The sequence below is a fragment of the Loxodonta africana genome, chromosome 20, assembly GCF_030014295.1.
Source record: "Loxodonta africana isolate mLoxAfr1 chromosome 20, mLoxAfr1.hap2, whole genome shotgun sequence".
In the NCBI taxonomy this organism is placed as follows: domain Eukaryota; kingdom Metazoa; phylum Chordata; class Mammalia; order Proboscidea; family Elephantidae; genus Loxodonta; species Loxodonta africana.
Window position 1 is genome coordinate 45,215,985 of NC_087361.1, and position 21,885 is coordinate 45,237,869.

Sequence of the window (21,885 nt, forward strand, 5' to 3'; positions counted from 1 at the left end):
ATAGTGACCCTGTAGGACAGAGTAGAACTTCCCCATAGGGTTTTCAAGAAGTGTTAGTGGATTTGAACTGCCAACCTTTTGGTTAGCAGCCAAGCTCTTAACCACTGTACCGCCAGGGATCCTCAAGTGATACAGGTGGATGTTAATAGTTTTAGCAGAACAAAAGCAAGTAGTATGGCATGAGAAGTCCCAGTGCAATTATCAATGCCTGAGTTATTTGTCAAAAGCTCAATATATTTTTTCAAATAGCTGATTTTTCTCACCTTCTTTCTTTTGGTTTATATATATTAATTTTCAACCCCTGAGCCTCTTTAAGGAGTAGATTTAGCAAAGCATCTTTTGAGAATAGAGTTGTTGTTGGGATCATGACTAAAACTTTTAGTCCTTCTCTTGTAAATTTTACTGACTTTGGGACATAACTGCATGCTGAAATCAGGTGAGATCTGTCTATAGTTTGATTCCGACTCATAGTGACCCTATAGGACAGAGTTGAACTGTCCCATTGAGTTACCAAGGAGCTGCTGGTGGATTCAAACTGCCAATCTTTTGGTTAGCACCCAAGCTTTTAACCACTGCACCATCAGGGCTCTCTGTCTACAGAATGTCTTGTAAGTCTTGCTATTCTTATCTTGACCTCAAATTTTGGTGATTTTTTAATGATCTCTTTGAAGTATTTTGAGTTTCATGGAGAGATATTACAAAGGTATGATGTTTTCCTTATCCAAGGAGTTTTCTTAATAGGGCCAAGACAGGTAGACTCCTATCGATGCTATTGAAGCAATTTTTTATAATGCAGACACATAATCAAATATGGGAGAGTGACAGAAATGTTTTGACTGAGCACAAGGTAAAATGTTCAGGGACAGTAATGCTTGAATTATGGGGCACCGAGACCTGTCCAGTAGAGTCAGCAGCAGTTTATCAAATATATCATTATTAAATTATGGAAATGTTCTACTCAAGTGAACACACATATATACCTAATTTGTGTATACGTGTCCACACACTGATATGTCTTGATATTAATTCACCTGAGGATATAAGGGGATGAGACAGAATCTTTTAGAGGAAAATTTTGACTGGTCTTATGCTCAATTTATTGGCTTGGCGGGGTGGGAAAAGGGAAGGGTACAATGCATAAAACCTGCACTTAAACTTGAATGACAATATTAAAGAATCCCAGAAGTTTGACTTAGTATTTGATTCTTCTGGGATTCTTTAGGGCTGTTATTCTCCTTTATGTGAAGTTTTCATGTGCCTCCTCTATCCCCAAACCAGTCGGTTATGTATCACATTGAGCCTGCTACAACTCGTTACATCTGGGTTTGAGCACTTTATGAAATTCACAATTTTTCAAAATCAAAAGTCCCCATGAAGGAGATACACATTTTTTAAAATGTATTTTTCAATCTCTCCAGAAATTTACAATTTTGGAGAGAATAAGGGGAATACATCAAATTTGCAGATGGCTAATCTATCCGTCTGAATCAACTATAAGTCCCAATCAACTCGATGGCAGTGGGTTTGGATTTTTTTTTTTTTTATGTGGAGGGAAACCCTGGGGGCCTAGTGTTTAAGAGCTAAGGCTGCTAACCAAAAGGTCAGCAATTCGAATCTACCAGTTGCTCCTTGGAAACTCTATGGGGAAGTTCTACTCTGTCCTATAGAGTCGCTATGAGTTGGAATTGACTCAACAGCAACAGGGTTGATTTTTTTGGGTTTATTGGAAAAGACACATCCTCAGAGCCTTTACCTCAAATACTTCAGTTCAAAAAGGATTACACAAAGCAGTGTATGTTACAAGGAAATATTATCCATAAATAAATAAATAATTTAAGACTAATACCCACTACCTCTGAGTCTATTCAACTCATAGTGACCCCTATAAGACAGAAAAGAATTTCCCCAGTGGGTTTCCATGACTATAAATCTTTACAGAAGCAGACTGCCACATTTTTCTCCCAAGGAGCAGCCAATGGGTTCTAGCTGCTGACCTTTTGGTTAGCAGCTGAGCACTATAACCACTGCATCACCAATTTTAATAATTTCTCATGTAAACTTGAGCTCACACAATATAGCTCTCTCCTGGGAGCAATAGATCCTTCACTATTTCTGGCTAAAAATCATGCTTAAGGTTTTCTCCAGCTCCTTTGGGTGTATAACAATAAATTTAAGAGTACTTGCCTTGTTCTGGAAACCCTGATGGCACAGTGGTTAAGAGTTACAGCTGCTAACCAAAAGGTCAGCAGTTCGATTGATTCCGACAGCCACTCCTTGGAAACTCTATGGGGCAGCTCCACTCTGTCCTATACAGTCGCTATGAGTTGGAATTCACTTGAAGGGATCGATTGCATTGTTCTAAAGTTTCACCAAGCTCTGCCATGAGTATGTGGCACGCCTTTCCTCCCAGGTCACACCATGCAAACTGCCAGCAATGCAATTAGCCTGAGCCTATGTGTAGAGACCAGTGGGCACATAATTGTGCCCCTACTCAGCACGCATGCCTGACCCCTTTGTCTAGATTGTGTAATTTGCTAGGGTATAAGCCACAGTTTTAACTTCAGCACACACAACAATTCCACACCTTAGAAGTTTCCCATAATTTAAAAAGAATTGATTATCAGAAAGGAAAGATAATTTCAATGAAGGTGAACTCAAGTTTGAACTGGCAGAGGTTAGGCTATGATGACACTAAGCAGGCTGATTATGAATGAACAAATTCTCTGTTTGCATGTCTGTCTTTACTCAAGATCCAAGAGGAAAACATACTGAGAGAATCATATCCGGTAACCTAACATCTGCAAAACTTTAAATCAATCTACAGTTTTATTCTCAAGCGATGGCGTTTCTTTGGTGGAGTGATTGCAGGGCTGGCCCATGGGATCCTATTAGTAGACTTAGGAGACTCTATTGCCATCCACAAATAATTTTACAAGTCCCTCAGGGAGGCGTTATAACTCAGCTCCTACACACAGCACTCGTGTGCTGAATTATACATGACTCCCAAGAATTCCTAAACAGACTGTGTCTGGGTTTTCTGAGTCCTTAATTCGTGCAGGAAATCTACTCATTTACTCTATCTGAGAACTCAATAATCTCTCCCCTGCTAATTTCTTGATCATGGTTAGTGCATACGAAAGAAATAGTATTCAACTTTTTGGGTTCTTTTCATTTTTCCCATACACTGTATACACCTTTCTAAAATAGATTTAGACTGGGGGACACAGGTAGTCCCATATCAAAAGTCATGCTTAAAGAAAATAATGTTTCCTTATGTTAGTGGTGAGGAATTTATAGCAGAACTGCAGGCCATAAGGTTTTCATTGCTGTCATCTTTCAGAAACAGAGCACCAGGCCTTTCTTCTGAGGCAATTCTGGGTAGGTTCGAACCACTAACCTTTCAGTTTATTGCTTAATAATTAACCATTTACACCATAGTAAATCCAAAAACTTATTCTTAAATTTTAAAGATTAAAAACCAACACAAACAAACAAAACCTCTGGAAAACATAATTTTCTTCTAAGTATTCTGAGAATTGTAACTTACATCATCTTTTACTCTAGAAAGTATACAAAATCCTTCAAGAGAGAGGAAAAAGGCATCTCGGGGTTATTAGAATAGAATGTGAGCAACTAGCTTGGAACAGGGGGCTGGGAGGAGGGGTACAGATACTGTCTGTATTTTTGATAGCTTGTCAGTTACCTTTGCTCAGAGGCCCACGTCACGCAGGCACATTGAGAATTACAGAGAGACTTGTCTCCGGACAGTTTCTCCACATTTTCACTATCTCATTTCAGTTTCCACAGTGCCCATTACCTGACTACTTGTCATGGATTGAATGGTGCCCCCCCAAAATATGTGTCAGCTTTGTTAGGTCATGATTCCCAGTATTGTGTGGTTGTCCTCTATTTTGTGATTTTCCTATGCATTATAAATCGTAATCCCTGCCTGTGGTTAAAGAGGATTAAGGTGGGACATTAACACCCTTGCTGAGGTCACACCCCTGATACAATATAAAAGGAGTTTCCCTGGGGTGTGCTCTGCACCATTTTATCTTACAAGACATAAAGGAAAAGGAAGCAAGCGGAGAGGGAGGGACAAATTACCTCCAAGAAAGAAGCACTAGGGCGTCCTTTGGACCTGGGGTTCCTGCACAGAGAAGCTCCTGCCCAAGAGGAAGATTGACGAGAAGGGCCTTCCTTCAGAGCCGACAGAGAAAGCCTTCCCCTGGAGCTGACGCCCTGAATTTATACTTCTAGCCTATTAGACTGTGAAAAAATAAATTTCTCTTTGTTCAAGCCATCTGTTTGTGGTATTTCTGTTATTGCCACACTATCTAACTAAGACAGCACTGTTCCAATGCCTTGTATTTAAGGTTTTATTCACGGCAATAATCTTTACAATGTACTAATGTCTATAACAGTTCAGACAATACTAGCTGTTTTCGCAATACAACAAGAAAAATTTGCAGCTTAATAAAATAGAAAGTTATTTCTTTTTCACGTAAATTTAAAACAGGTAGGAGTGGGAGAGATCCCTGAATTCCACAAACTATTCAGGAATCCAGTCTGACTGAGGCTTTGTCATTAAACGAATAATTTATTTTATAAGGATCAGCAAGTTTCCTATGAGGCGGAGGTTAAACATATCCAAAATGTTTAACTTTTCCAAGCTGCTATAGCACTCCATCATCTCTAACATCAATTACTCCTTCTCACCTCAGTACTCTCCCTCCTGTCTTTGGGTTCCCCAATTTCTTGCAATGTCTCATTGACTCAAAGACCATATGAGGAAATGGCTCACAAGGCTTTGGAGGATGGCAAGTCCCAAATTCGTGAGTCAGGGGTAGACTTCTCCTTGGCCCTCAGTCTCTGCTCAAAGTCACTCAATTTTCTCCCCCCATGGGCCAGGAATCCTACTGCGCCATCTCCTGCGGGTGTCTACTGCTGGTTTCTGCTGCGAATCTTTCCTTCTTTGGTGATGGTGGGCTCTCCTCTTTGCTCTGGAATTGGCTCTCTTTTAAGACAAAACTGACTGATCCCTTTGGCAGGACACAACCACCTTATCACACAATCACCAGGGTGGAAGTTGCAAGACCACAGCTATAAAGGTCACACACAAAAGTAATTAACCCACCACAGTCATCCTTAACACGAAGACTCAAAGATTGACATGGATATTGACACACTAGAGAGTGTAGAGGGAAGAGAAAAAGAACTGTTTGCGGGGGGAATATTTGAAACAGGCATGGAAATAGTACACAAAGAAATCGTACACAAAAGCTCATATCCCTTAGCCAAAACTCCATCACATTGTCATATGTAATTTCAAGAGAACATGAAAAATGTGGTCTACCTGTCTTTCTACAGGATTAAGAGATGGTTTTGATTTACATCCAGCTCATCTCTGGTGTATTACTCTCTCTGCTTCTACAGTTGCCATATTCGAAGTTTATTCTCGACATCCTCCACATGTCTGTCAGTTTGTTGTATTTTGGGGGCTTGCCTGTTGCTGTAGTGCTGGAAGCTATGCCACTGATATTCAAATACTAGCAGGGTCAGCCATGGTGAACAGGCTTCTGCTGAGCTTCCAGACTAAGACAGAATTCTCCTTACAAGTAAGGATGGCATGACTACATTTCACAAGTTTTGGACATGTTGTCAGGAGGGATCAGTCCCTAGTGAAGGACATCATGCTTGGTAAGGTAGAGGGTCAGCAAAAAAGAGGAAGACCCTCAATGAGTTGGGTCAATGCAGTGGTTGCAACAATGGGCTTAAGCATAACATGGATTGTGAGGATGGTGCAGGACTGGACCATTTTTCATTCTGTTGTCTATAGGGTTGCTATGAGTCGGAACCAACTCGATAGCACCTAAGGACAACAAGAACAACAACGTTCTCAACATCAATTCTTGTTCAAAATGTAACATAAAACGTGTTAGTTGGTGATCCTGAGACTTCTCCGAGGCATCAAATTTCTAATTGAGTTAGGTGCATCAAATAATAAAGCTTTTAACAGATGAGGATATTATTTTTTTCTACTAAATTAAAAATGTTAATGAATTTTTTTCCACTCTTTTAAAATAATTAATTTTCTGGCTTTCCCTCATAAGCTTTAGAACACACTTAAAAATATGTTATGGCTACTATAGTGTTTGGGTTTTGTTTGTTTGTGTTTTGCTTTGTTTTGTTTTGGGTTTTATGTCTACATATAAAATTAAAACTCCTTTGTATAAGATTATATTCCACTATTTTTATCAATGCTATTTTAAATTAAAACTTTAATAGAACATGTGTTTAAACGCGCTAAAGAAGCGTATTTCTTTTGCCACAGACCTATACGTAGAGCTATTTTAAGAACACATAAAAGCAGCCATAAAGACAGATAAGCCCAGGTTCTCAGCTCTTGGAAAATCTATGCCAAATACAGAATCAGCATGTTTTTGTCACTTTCAACTCTTAATATGGAGATATAGCATTATGCAGATTATTAACTCTTGGGGATAAAATGAATGAGTGAAAGGCAACCCTGGTGGATGCCTAAGAAGCTTATTCAAGGTGGTGGGTTGGATAAAGCCTGGACTGGGACGGGGAGTGCAGAAAGGCAGTTGGTTGCAGCCAGGGCAGTTTTCCAGCCTAGATGTGCAATCTGGACAGACGCAGGCAGACAGCTCCATTAACCCGGCATCTGCTTCCTTGCTCAGTTTTCTAAAGGTCCAAAACGACTTAGCCAAAAATGGAACAAAAATAATTAACTTTAAGAGTTTCTAAATAGTTTTCTGAATTGCCAAAGACTTTAGTGGAAAACTAAAAATGTTTGCTTAAAATGTTAAAAAATAATACCCATGACAATTAAACGTAATGTGGTATTCTGGATGGGATCTTGGAAAAGAAAAATAACATTAGGTAAAAACCAAGAAATTCTGAATAAAGTATGGATTTAATTAGAAATAATGCATTGGTCCTGGTTCGTTAGCTGGAACAAAGGTAGCGTACTTACGTAATATGTTAATGTAAGATGTTAATAATAGGGGTAGCTGGCTATATGTGGGTGTGTATGGAAACTCTCTGCAATACCTTCTCAATTTTTCTACAAATCTAAAATTGTTGTAAAAATAGTGCACTAAAAAGTGGTGCTCATGCAACTACACTCACGAATCTAAACTTCAGCCAATCGTAGAATCGCAAATCTCAAAATCTTATAACCAAGACCAATAATGATAATGTTAACACAACAACAACAGGAATGATGGTTATAGAGGCTAAGACAGAAGAAAGTGGTTTGTAAAACTAGTTTTAGGTCATATCTGAGTACTCACCGGACCCATTTCCATCCAGTTGATTCCAACTCGTAATAACCCTATAGAACAAGTAGAACTGCCCTATAGGATTTCCAAAGCTGTCATCTTTACGGAAGCGGACTGTCACATCTTTCTTCTGGGGAGCAGCTGGTAGGTTTGAACCACCGACCTTTTGGTTAGCAGCAGAGGGCTTTAACTGCTGCCCCACCAGGGCTCCTCTGAGCACTGAAGTGAGAGAGAGAAAAAAAGAAACAACAAAAAAAAGATTTTCAGTGCTGACTGCTCAGTGGTACTTTCTACAGATCTTCCCAGAAAAAGAACTTGAATGTCACCCTGACGCACCAATGTAAAGATTATTTGCTGTTTGAAAGAGACTTCCGTGGGATGAAGGCATGTATTTCAATCCTACCCCAATATATGAAGAAGAGGCACAATTTAACATTTTTGCTCAGCTCTAAGAATAACAGCTAGTTAAAAATACAAGAGCAGAATCTTTTAGGAACGTGCTTAAAAAGTGCTGAGAAAGAAATCCCATCAACGAGATCCATCTTGCTGCCTGAGTTGATTCAAATGAACCTGCTGATACAAATATATGCAGCAGACAGAGCATGAACAGGGGAAGGAAGATAGAAATGCTGGGTAAAATGGATGCTCTCAATACGAAGCTGTGTTGAGCAAGAGAATCACAAACTCGGACCATGAAATGCCTGGTTTCTTCATTTAACTAGCCCTTTCCCCAGAAAACCCATTGCCCTACAGTCTATTCCAACTCATAGCGACCTTACAGGACAGGATAGAACTGCCTTATAGTGTTTTCAAGGTTGTAATCTTTACAGAAGCAGACTGCCACATCTTCCTCCCACAGAGCAGTTGGTGGGTTGTAACTGCTGACCTTTAGGTTAGCAGCCAAGCTCTTAACCCCTATATGACCAGGGCTTCTTGAGCCCTTTTCTAGTTCACCCTAAGTCTTAGCAGTTTATTTGTACTATAGCTGCATAGACAAAACGAGTCCATTTAAAAAAAAAAAAAAAAAAAGTCTATCAGAGACCTGACAAAAAAACTTTTGGGGAGGTTAATGTCGCAAAAAAATAATTAGAAGGGTAGTGTTCATTTTGGAAACTATTGAAGTTTATAGCTTTACCTACTGGCATCGAGCACCATCGATGCTTCATCTATGCCTGTTAGCTTATTCTAGAGTTCATCTATATTTTCAGTGACTGGGTTCTGGGTTTAGTTTCCATTTATGCCAAGGGATTCTTACCTGAAGCACCTGGTCTCTCTGCTTGAAGCTGTTTCTGGTTCTGAGACAGACGGGAATTTCAGAAAAGCATTAACACCTTCTGTTAAAACAACAAACAAACAAAAAAAGCAAAGCAAAAAAAAAAAAAAAGGGTTGTTGTAAAGTCGGGTCTGACTCATGACGACCCCATGCATTGCAGAGTAGAACAGCACTCTATAGGTTTTTCATAGCAGTGACATTTTGGAAGGCGATCTCCAGGCCTTTCTATCAAGGCACCTCTGGATGGGTCCAAACTGCCAAACTTTCAGTTAGTAATGGAGCACTTAACTATTTCTGCTACCCAGGCACCTTTAACACCCTCTTAAAAAAAAAAAAAAAAAAGATCAGTTGTGGTCAAGTAGATTCTGACTTATAGTGACCTGTAAGAATTAATTCGATGGCAATGGGTTTGTATTTTTTTGCTTGTTTGTTTTTTGTTCTTTACAGAGGGTGTTATACCTGCCTGGGTGGCACAAATAGTTAAGTGCTCAGGTACACCCAGTCTAGAAACTTTCAAAAATGAGTAAATGGGTCTGGTGGATAAATATTCCAGGAAAACTGAGCCTTAATTGCCCTTGACAATAACCTACTCATTAACTCAAGCTTTCCTTATTGTCTTTCTTTATTGCCTCATGGTTCTGCTTTCTCTGTGCTCCCTGGTATTACTGCTAAATAAGTTAATTGAACAACAAATCCTTGCTCTGGGGTCTGCTACTCTCAGGACTTAAACTCTGATATGTTTGCACTCCTTAAGAGGCCTAGAAGTAGCCTTAGTCTTCTAAAAATTGTTGTACTTCATGATATAATCCTGAATGTAACATGTTTTCTATTGAACGTGTATAAGAATCATCTGTAGGGGAAATCAATAAAAACTATGATGGCCTTAACAGAAATGACCTAAAAATAGTAAATAAAATGTGAATACAGATTTCAAAGTGACTAAATTAATCTGTCATTCACCTATACGAATTCTGTTTATTGTTTCTATCTTATGTATTATTGGATTCTGTTTCTTTTTTCAAACAATGAGTTAGTCAAAATATAAGCGGAAAAAAAAAAGAAGACTTTAATGGTAAGGATGTGGCCACATTTTCCCCATCTTTGAAAAGAAGTACAAATTAAAAAAAAAAAAATTGTAGCAATGCACAAAAGGAAGCATATTTTATACAAAAATCAATTGCTTATATCTTATCAGGAATATGAAGTGCAGATTCTACAGATTAAGGTATGTTAATAGTTAATATAGCACTCTCGATCTTCTCTTACCAATGATAACTTTTACTCCCTCAATAAAATACTTCTCAATCTATCATCTTTGGTTTGTAGTTTCTATAGAGCTTTGGTATTTGTTAATGGGAAGAACGGTCATAAGGGTAATTACTTTATTGGTCAAAGAGTTGGACATAATGAGTTAGGTTAGAAATAAAAGAAATAGGAAGTTTTGGGAAGATGGACATTTTTACAAAATTCCAGAGAATTGAAAATTTAGGGGGAGATAAATATTGAAATTCAACTTTTTTTTTTGTCCAAAGGAAAAAAAGTAAGAGTCAAGAGCACAAAATGTCATGAAACAGAGCTGCACTAAACGCACACTAGCTAGCAGCTCTGGCTACAGAGTCACTCCTCCTGTAAATGACAAGATAGAAAATGATTCTGATTATTAACTGAGCAAGAAGTGGTTTACTAATCCACACTTCAGAAAAATATCACAAAATGTTTTTGGGGAAAATTATAACAGAAAAATGAGATCGTGAAGTTTTTTTTTTTTTCTGAACAAATTTTGTTACGGTTCTGTTTAAATAATAATTTTTTTTTTATCTGATTGCCTTTCTTCTGTTTTGACTGATGCAATTGATCGATTAAAGAACTCAGTAAAGCAGCATGTTCGTTGCTTGTAGATGGGCATTAAATAACACAAGAAGCAAGAGAAAACGGATGTACTGAAAAAAAACGTATATGATACAGGGTTAACAGTGGAAATTCTGGCATTTTCTCTAGCATTATTCTTCTCTCCCTTTGCTGCCTCAGACACTTTGCATGTTATGATTTCAGGGACACAAAGACTTAACAATAGGCCTGTAATCCATTTATTCTCACTGCCAGGCATCCCTGGGGAAGTTGAACAACTCTTGTAAACTTGTCAAAATGCAGACCTCCTGGTAAACACACCGAGTGGGTTTGTAGCATGAAGGGAGAATTCTTTCCTATTATTATTTTTTTTAATCAGGAAATATCTGGTCTATATATGTTGCTAATTAAACTCGGAATTTTGAGATTTTGGAGGAGAATTCTTGGCTGGATAGAGAATGGAGTCATTCACACATACTGAGTGTTTAAGCAGGTATAAGATAAAGGTGTTCTATAGCCAAACCCTGGTGGCATACTGGTTATGTGCTACAGCTGCTAATCAAAAGGTTGGCAGTTCAAATCCATCAGGCGTTCCTTGGAAACTCTATGGGCCAGTTCTACTCTGTCCTATAGGGTCTCTATGAGTCAGAATCTACTTGACGGCAGTGGGTTTACTTCTTATAGCCAAAAGAGCTCACCCTGAGAAGTAATGTTGCTACATACTTTATTCCTCAACCACATCACATGTCAAATCTCAAACTACAAACTCATTTCAAGAGACTGAGGACATTGGAGCCCTGGTGTCACAGTGGTTAAGAGCTTGGCTGCTAACCTAAAGGTCGACAGTTCAAATCTACCAGGTACTCCTTGGAAACTCTGAGGGGCAGTGCTACTCTGTCCTACTATGAGTCAGAAACAACTCGATGGCAACAGGTTTGGCTTTGCTTTGGTACAAAAGGGTTTCTGATCTTTCCAAGGGAGAAAGTTTCACCTATGGCTGTACCATTAATAATTTTGACACTTCTTTCAATCATAAGATCTATGATTCATGTGAGATGGATTTAATAATTCACCCTTCTGCGTTATCATCCTCTAATTTGAGAAAACTGTTTTTTCTAGGAAGGGGCTACTTGGGACCTCATGATTCTTTGCCATAAGTACATGCCTTTTAATCATTTGGTGATTTAAAAAAATGAATGCTAAAAATTATCCAGCCACTCTTCTAAGCAAAGTCACAACCCCATGATACTTAAGTGACTGAGTAAGATAACAAACATCTAAAATAAAGCATTTAGAAATTAAGGCGGCAGTTGGAAGTGCTGGGCAGATCAAGTAAGAGCCCTGTGTGAAGTAGACATTTGGCTAAACTCCTGAATACATTAAAGAAATAAGCATTGGGTCTTTATGGCCCACAAAGTAGCAGACAGAGAGAACAGAAAGTCCACCTGAGGTAGAAAAATGTTGCTTTGTGTCTGTGCGTGTGTGTGCTTGAGAAATAACAGGAATGCCAGTGACTAAAGCTGAGTCTCCTCGAAAGCGAAACCTGAGGCAAAAGCTTGCGTGCAGTGAGTCTGTTTTTGAATGTGATCCGTTAGAAAGAGTGGAGGCCAGGAAGGAGTGAAACCGGCAAGAAAGAAAAGATAATTTGAGGGTTTTATTGAACTTTTCAAGGCTGTGAACAAATGAGATTAATCCTACAGGGGACTCTCTAAGGAGCCATGTAAAATGGAGCTCTGAGTTTTTGCCTAAAGGCACACAGAAGAGGCGTATACATTCACCAGTACCCATATCTCATTGAATAAGATTCACCTCCATGGTAACTCTTTCATGGGTCAGCCATCAGTTAACTCCCTTCCACGTCCAGGTTTTCAAATTCTCAAAACAGTTAAGATTTTCCACATGGTATAATATATACCTTTCTTGAAAACAGTAGCACCTATGCAGTAAATTGTATTTAGATGCTCTGGTGAACCCGGGTGCAGCTGGCTGTTGAAGCAAAGGCAATAGTAATAAGGTAGCTTTGAAAACTTAAGACAGGACATAAGCAGCATTCAGTACAGTCTCCTTCTGCACCAATCAACCTCATTCTGTGTGTATGTTAAGTCAGTTTATTCTAGAGTTCTCAAAATAGTGGCTAGCTTCTTAAGAAATAGTTAGTGAAAAGGTTGAGTGAAATAAGCTGAAGCAGCTGGGTTCTGAGACCATAATTAGTATTCATCCCTTTCTTCCCCAATCCATTTCTAGATTTTTCTCACCTTTGCAGCACTGCAACATGTCTGGTTTTCTGGCATGGTGGGGTGGCTCTGATCTTCTTAGCCAATGAGTAGTTCTCAGTTGTATCATAATAGTTAGTTTCCTTATGGGAATTGTCCATTTACATTTGCCACTGGTCATGGGGCAACCCAGGACACCCTGGGGATGCCCTGAGATCCAGATATTCCTTCCTGTGACCGTTGTGTAGTAGCAATAGTAGAATCTCATGAATATATTGACTGATGAGGCTTTTTTCTTTATGAACGATTTCTTGGCTCTGATTTGAAAGCTGAGTGATAGATCTCAGTTTCTACCATGGCTGCTGAGTGAGACACCTGCTCTCCAGCTTTCTCTCTGTCTGTCTTTTTCTGGTTATGGAAATCAATTAACACTCTAGTGTTAATCTCCATCTGTCTCACCATTACAAATACTGTGGTCTATGAGTTATCACTACAGATGCTTGTGGGTGAAGGCACCTGGCTAACTCTCTAATCTTAAGGCTTTTTATGAGAGTTTCATTGAGATATCCCTGATGATTAAGGGGTGACCTCCTGGCTGCTACAATTCCAAAATTAATCATAATCAGTGGTAGTAGGGATCCCAGTTCCATGGCAGCATCTCCTATGTCAACCCTGGCCCAGATAAGGAGGCATCATTGAGCTGCTCGGAGATGGTAGTGTACTCCTTAGCAGTTTATTTTGCATTGTTAGTGAAAAGGATGTTCTCAGGGATGTTCTATGGAACATACTGTGGTGTTGGATTTTCTGGTCTGACATATTGGATCCCTTCTAAATGCTCCCTCTCTGAGTCTCCTAACACTAATATGAATATTCTATCAAATTTACCTTAGACCATCATCTTTTTCAAGATTGAAAAAGCAATTCTAAGCATTATCTCCAGGCATTAAACACTTTCAAGGCATTAATCACAGAGCCATAGTAGAACAATTTCATGTAGATATCAAGCCAGATATTGTAGCTCCTGCTTGCCAACCCTGCCCCCCTGACGAAGGTCCACTGTAGCATGTGCTCCTAAATTTCCGCCCGCCCTGCCCCCCCACTTATTATTTGGGTGTTTTAGTTATCTGGGTATGTGTATCTTTTTCCTCCTGGGGAAATTACTCTACTGTCTTGCCTTTGTTCTGTTTCACCTGGCTCTAGTTACAGATCAGGGCACAATAAGCATAGATTGAATCTAATACTGAAGAATACAAGCATCATCTTGCAAGGCATCTGACCCAGATGAGGACTTTACCAGGACTCTACGTGCGGAAAGGCTTTTGTGTGGGGAGGCAACATCTTCCACCAAATATAACATTGAAAAAAAAAAGGTAGAGATTCAAAATCGTCTGACATTTCCGCACAATTAATCCAATCCTTAATCTCTAGGGTTTACTTTTCTCAAAAACTGGGTTCTTCTTTTGCTTGAAGAACCATGACAATTGTTTTTTCAAAGTCCTTTGTTATTTTGACACCTTTATGTATTTAAATCCTGGGCCTGATTTTAGGCAAAGTCTACTCTGTTTTATTAGTAATATATTGCTGTGTGCCTTAAGATAATGACAGATTAAGTTAAATCTGTCATTTTCTTTTTTCTGGGCTTCATGGACATCATACATGAAGAAAGCAAGAGGTCATTAAAAAGGAAAGAAAGAAAGGAAAAATAGATGTCAGGAGAGATGCTGAAACTTGTTCTTGAATGTAAGACATCTAAAGCAAATGGAAGAAATGATGAAATAAAAGAGCTGAACAGAAGGTTTCAAAGGGTGGGTTGAGAAGACAAAGTAAAGTATTATGATGAAATGTGCTGAGACCTGGAGTTAGAAAACAAAAAGAAAAGAACACACTTGGTATTTTGCAAGCTGAAAGAACCAAAGAAAAAATTAAAGCCTTGAGTTGCAATATTGAAGAGTTCCATGGGCAAAGAGTTGAATGACATGAGAAGCATCAAGAGAAGATGGAAGGAATACACAGTCACTGTACAAAAACACTTGCTTGATGTTCAACCATTTCAGGTGGTAGCATATGATCAAAAACCCATGGTAATGAAGAAGTCCAGGTTGCACTGAAGGCATTGACAAAAAAAAAAAAAAAAAAAAACGCTCCAGAAATTGATGGAATACCAATTGAGGTGTTTCAACAAACACATGCAATGCTGGAAATAATCACTTTTCTATGCCAAGCTATTTGGAAGAAAGCTGCCTGGGCAAACGATTGAAAGAGATTCATATACGTGCCCATTCCGAAGAAAGGTGATCCAAGGGAATGCAGAAATTATCAAACTACATCATTAATATCAAATGCAAGTGAAATTTTTCTAAAGATAAGTCAAAAACATTTGCGGCAGGGAACTGCCAGCAATTCAAGCCGGATTCAGAAGATGTGAAACTAGGAATATCATTGCTGGTGTCAGATGGGCCATGGCTGAAAGCAGGGAATAAGAGAAACATATTTACCTGTGTTTTATTGACTACGAAAAGACATTTGACTGTGTGGGTCGTAACGAGTTATGGATAACATTATGAAGAATGGGAATTACAGGACACGTAGCTGTGCTCAGGCAGAACCTGTACATGCAACATGATGCGATAGTTCTAACACAACAAGGGAACACCACATGGTTTAAAATCAGGAAAGGCGTGCATCAGGGTTGTACTCTTTCACCATACTTATTTAATCTTTATGCTAAGCAAATAATTCAAGAAATGGGTATATGAAGAAGAATGGGCATCAGGATTGGAGCAAGGCTCATTAACAACTTGATATGCAGATGACACAACCTTGTTTGCTGAAAGTGAAGAGGACTTGAAGCACTTACTGATGAAGATCAAAGACTAAAGCCTTCAGTATGGATTACGCCTCAATATGAAGAAAGTAAAAATCCTCACAACTGGTCCAATAAGCAACATCATGATACACAGAGAAAATATTGAAGTTGTCAAGGATTTCATCTTACTTGGATGCATAATCAACACCAGTGGAAGCTGAATTAAATTAAAAGACATATTGCGTTGGGCAAGTCTGCTGGAAAAGATCTCTTTAAGGTATCAAAAAGCAAAGATGTCACTTTGAGGACTAAGGTGAGCCTGTCCCAAGCCATGGTTTTCAATCGCCTCATATGCATGTGAAAGCTGGATAATGAACAAGGAAGACCAAAAAATAATTGATGCCTTTGAATCACGGTGTTGGTGAAGAATATTGAATTTACCATGGACTTCCAGGAGAGCAAACAAATCTGCCTTGGCGGAAGTACAGCCAGAATGCTGCTTAGAAGCAAGGATGGTGAGGCTTTGTCTTACTTACTTTGGACATGTTATTAGGAGGTACGAGACCCTGGAGAAGGGCATGAAGCTTGGTGTGGAGGGTCAGGGAAAAAAGGAAGATTTTCAACGAGATTGACACAGTGGGTGTGAACAATGGGCTCACACATAGCAATGATTATGAGGATGATATCAAACTAAAAGCCATTGCCATCAAGTGCATTCTGACTCATATTTCCTTGTGTTATACATAGGGTCACTATGAGTTGAAAATGACTCGACAGCACCTAATGATAACAACAAAGCTGTTAACAAAATTATTACTATTTTCCTCATACTGATAAAGTGTTCAGTTACTACACAAAAGCAATGCTTCATGTTCTATCTGTACCAAATTCTGGTCCACTCTTTGTGAAAATTTAGGTAATTATAATGCTACTAAATGCCAATAGTTATCACCAGTTCACTTACCACTAACGATAAGATTCTTACTGGGGGATTCTGGTACAACGTTACTCACTAAAGCAATAAAAGCCACTCCTGATACTAGTTTACTTAGTCTGAACTCCCTTGAAAACAGAGTCTAATAAAAGGATTTACAGGCATGTTGTTTGTTTGAGAAATGTTCTAAGGAGCAAGAGTGAGAGACCAGGAAAAGTGTTATAGTGACACAGGAAAGGAGCGAAAAATCAATTCAAGGATGAGTGATTTATTTTGTTCACTACCCTGCTAGACAATTGAGACATAATCCTGGAAAAAAAAAAAAAAAACCCTGAAAAGCATATAAAATATGCTTCAGAATTGCCCAGTAAGAAATGAACATGTAGTTATGAGTATCCTTCCCTACTGGGCATGAGTTGTGCTAAACCAAGATACAAACCCGTTGAGATGAATTATACTAAAAAGTGTTAAAAAGACTTGCACTTTTATATGGGTACCCAACTGAGTGCCTGAGCAGCCTCCTACAGGCATCCTGGTGGTGGTGACAATGAAGTCTTCCTAAAAATATGCCTTGTGTCTTAGTCATCTAGTGTTGCTCTAATAGAAATACCACAAGTGGATGGCTTTAACAAAGAGAAATTTATTTTTTCACATTCTAGTAGGCTAGAATTCCAAATTCAGAGCATCAGCTCCAGGGGAAGGCTTTCTCTCTCTGTCAGCTCTGGCAGAAGGTCCTTCTCATCACTCTTCCCTGGATTAGGAGCGTCTCTGTGCAGGAACCCCAGGTCCAAAGGACATGCTCTGCTCCCCGTGCTCCTTTCTTGGTGGTATGTGGTTCCCAACTTTCTGCTTGCTTCTCTTTCATCTCTTTTAAGATAAAAGGTGGTGCAGGTCACACCCCAGGGAAATTCCCTTTACATTGGATCAGTCACGTGACCTGAGCAAGGGTGTTATGTCCCACCCTAATCCCCTTTAACCACAGGCAGAGATTATGATTCATAACAGACAGGAAAATCACAAAATGGAGGACAACCACACACTACTGGAAATCATGGCCTAACAAAGTTGACACATATTTTGGGGGGGGCATAATTCAATCCATGACACCTTGGAATTCTAACTCCTCTACTTGTGGATGAAGTCATTTTGGAAATAGGTTTTTGTTTGTTATGATAATGAGGCCATATCAGTGTACGGACTGTACTAAGCCTAATCATTTCTAACTTACAAAAAGAACAGGTTAGATGCCGATGCTACATGAGGATTGCCAGGAATCAATGCAAGTCAGGGGTACCAACAAGATAGAAGTAACACAGCTGAGATCCTGATTGGGATTTTTAGCCTCTAGAACTGTGAGAAAATCAATTTCTGTTCTTTAAAGTTACCCACCTTCGGCAGTTATGTTACAGAAGCAGTAGAAAACTAAGGCACAGCTAAAGGATTATACCTGTGTGCAGCCAATTGTTAATATAAGATGGGTCCAAAGGAGCAAATACGGTTGGAGCAAACAAAAAAGTGGCAGGAAAGGAGGTTGGAAAAAAGCATGGGTGAGATCATATAATAACTTAGATTTTGCACCTTATTTGAAGTTAAATAGGAGGGCATTGTTAGCATTATGTCAGAATAAAAATAACATGATCTAATTTATATTCCTTAAAGATGATTCTTAACGCACAGGGAAGAAGAAAGAGTAGAAGTAAAAAAAAGAAAAGCAGAAGGCTGAGTAAGTAGTCCAATAAAGAGAGTGGCTAGAATAAGTAGTGGCAGTGGACGTAATGAAGATACACTGGATCTGGTGTAAATTTTGGAAAACCAAACCCATTGTGGTCGGGTAGATTTCGACTTGTAGCCACCCTGTGTGACAGAGTAGAATTGCCCATAGGATTTCCAAGAAGTTGCTGGTGGATTCAAACTGCTGACCTTTTGGTTAGCAGACAAGCTCTTAACCCATTGTGCCACCAGGGCTCCAGATTTTGGAAGAAGACCCAAAATGTGGTATGGAAAGTAAGAGAGGGCATGAAAGTGACTATGTAGTACCTTCCCACCCCTCAGTTAACTGGGCGGTTTTAGAAGTCACTTACTGGGATGGAGAAGAATGGTGTACATGTAGGAATATTGAAACTGAAGTTCTGTTTTGGAGAAACAGCTTGGGAGATATGGGGACTGGTAATACAAATTCAGGAGCAATTAATAAAGACATTGCATTTGCAGAGGTATAATGATGAAATAATTAGGAAAGTAGTGAATTTAGGGAAAGAAAGGAACTCTGAGGATTGATTCTTAAATAATCTTATTGTTTATTTGTTGGACAGAAATTCTAGTAGGTAAAGATTGAAGGGAATGATAGGAGTAGCCAGTAAATTATATGGAAAAGCAAGAGGTTTCCATGTCTCAGAAATCAAGTGAAGAAAGTCTTTACTGAGGAAGACATCTATCCATTTTTAAAAATGTTGTTTAAAGTTTCCAAATTTAAACTAGAAATTCAAATGGTAACTTGTCAGGAGTGGTTTAAGTAGTTTAATTGTATGTATGTATGTATATATAGAGAGAGAGAGAGAGAGGGAGGGAGAAAGAGAGAGATACAGCCCTGGTGGCACAGTGGTTAAGAGCTTGTCTGCTAACCAAAAGATCAGCAGTTCAAATCCACCAGCTGTTCCTTGAAAATCCTATAGGGCAGTTCTACTCTGTCCTATAGTGCCGCTATGAGTTGGAATCAATTTTACGTCCACGGATTTGTTTTTTTTTTTTTTGGTTTTATATATACGTATTTGGTTATATGTATATATATACATATATACATATATATAACCAAACATGTTTGTATACATATATATATACACACACAAAAAAAAAGAGAGACAGAAAGAGATAGATTGAGATTTATATTTTAAGGAATTGAGTCATGAGAGTATAAAAAAAAAGAGGCTAGAAAATCCAAAACCTATAGGTTAGGCACAGGCTGGAAACTCTGGCAGTTTTGTGTCCACAGGTAATGGGCTGATAATTCTGGCAATACGTGTCTATTTAGAGTCTTGAGGCAGAATCCTCTCTCTCTCAGGAAGCCTTAGTTTTTTCTCTTAAGGATTTTAAATGTTGATCTCCATCCACATTATGGAGGATGATCTGCCTAACCTAAGGTCAACTAGTTTAAATGTTAAAATATGCTCATAGCAGCATCTAAACTAGTGTTTGATCAAACAAACTGTAGCTTAGCCAAGTTGACACATAAAATTAGCCATCACCCTGAAGAACTGTGCTATACTGGGGAGTCAACATTTGTCCCTACTGCTGGCAGGCTGGATACTCAGCAATGGCTGTAGAGGGTCAGTCTAGGAAGTCCACCTTGCTGAGGTTATACACCTCCATCCCTGTCACCATGGCTACTTTGTTCATGAAATATTTATTTTAAAGAGTTGTCTCACAAAATTGTGGGACTGGTAAGTCCAAAATCTATAAGTCAGATGACAATCTAGAAACTCTGATGATATTGTGCTCAAAATCTGTAGACCAGGCAGTGGGCTGGGAATTCTGAAAGAATATATCTAGTTTTGAGACAGAATCTTGCTTCCTTGGAAAACCTGTTTGATACTTCAGTTGAACGGATGAAGCCCACTCACATTATAGAGAGTAATCTCCTTTACTTACAGTCAACTGATTTAAATGTTATTCACATGTAAACACCTTCATAGAAACTTTTAGTGTTTGACCAAATAGCTGACCACCATAGCCTAGCAAAGTTGACATAAAAAGTTAATGATCAAACCAAGCATTGCTGAATATCCACCTGATGTTTTTTTCAAAAATTTAAAAAGAGACCCATCAGTATGATATTGTTTGTGGGTGGGTGTGTGTGTGCATGCTTGTGCACAAGTATACTTTAGTCCCATTTAAATGATCAGATTCAGTTACCAGTTTATGGAGAAATGGGTTTATCTGTATTTAGTGTTTACTCCCAGGTGAGAGCATGGGAGTAAAATTAAGTTTGGATGCGAAATAGCGATTATATTAATATATCATGAAATCTAACCTCGATTATAAGGGAAGGATGATCAGTGTTAAAAGTAATAGGATTAGAAAGATAAAAACGCTAATTCATAAAAGAGGATAGATTCATAAATCAAATTTCTAAAGGTTGTTCAGTAAGTGACTGATATACACTAATGAATGAAACATGAGAGTATGGGGTGTGGAAGAATAAAATCTTATTTTTGATGAAAAGGTCAAGAGCCTTTTCCTTTTCCTTTTGAGGAATTGAAAGGTGAGAAAGGTGAATTTGTGGTACATACGGTGCATATATGAATGAGACGATGTGTTGCATATTCTACACCCCTATGGCTATTTGGCCTCACAGCAAAAAAAAAAAAAAAAGAATTCAAGTTAATATAAACCAGAAGAGACACTGTCTTCTTTACTTAACCTACTGTGATAGATTCCAAAAATGACCACCCATTCTTTCACTCTCATCAAAACTGTCTATTTCTACAATGTTCGAAACTGAGTTGGACATGCAACTTTCTTTGGCCAATGGGATGTTAGCAAATATGTTAAAAGCAGAAACTTGAAAAGTGCTTGAGCATTGAGGTTTGCCCTATGTTGTAGTTTTTAAATCTGTAAACAACCATGTGAAGAACCTCAGCCATCCTTCTTGATAATAAGAGAAGCATTGATCTATTTCTCTCCAAATGGCCAAGAGCTTTCCAACTGCCACCCGTGTGAATGAGTCCATCCATTAGCTGATCTGCAGCTGACAGATGTTGCATAAGCAAGTCCAAAAAAGATTATCTTGGCTGGCTTATTCAAGAAAGACTTCTCAGACATCCTTCAGAATTTGGAGACAAATAAAGAATTATTGTTTTAAGCCATTAACTTTTTGAGCAGTCTGTTTTACAACAAAAGACAACTGATAGACATCTTTTACTTAGGAGAGGTGTTCTCTGAGAAGCACAAAGAGAGTATTAGGTGAGGCTGACAAAATGATGAGTAGTCTGCTAATGGATGCTAGAAAAGCAATGAGGCATTGCTATAGCAAGCTTGAAAAATGGTGACCCATGTACTTTTGTGATAAAACAATTGGCAAAACTATCACCTGCTGTAACTTGTAACATGGCAAAATGTCTAACATAATGCCTAACATACCATTATAAATTGGGTACCTACGGGAGGAGGTTGTAGGCTAATTGTCTCTTCAGTTCAAGAGAAGTACGTCAAAGAACTCCAAAATTTCCGGAACCGTGGAAACGGAATGAACCCCTGAAACTTTTGCTCTGAGGTAATCTTTATACTTTAAACCAAAAATATCCCCTGAAGTCATCTAAAAACAAAATAATAGCTTAGCTTAACGAGTAAAGAATGTCTGCCTTGAGCATTGTGCTCTTTTCAGATCTATCTATATGGGAACATATTGACAACAGCAAATTGAAAGATTAAATAGGAAACTCAGGGAGCAGTGAGTTTATGGTAATGGGGGAGGAACAACTCAGAAAAAGTTTGCACAACTCAAAGAA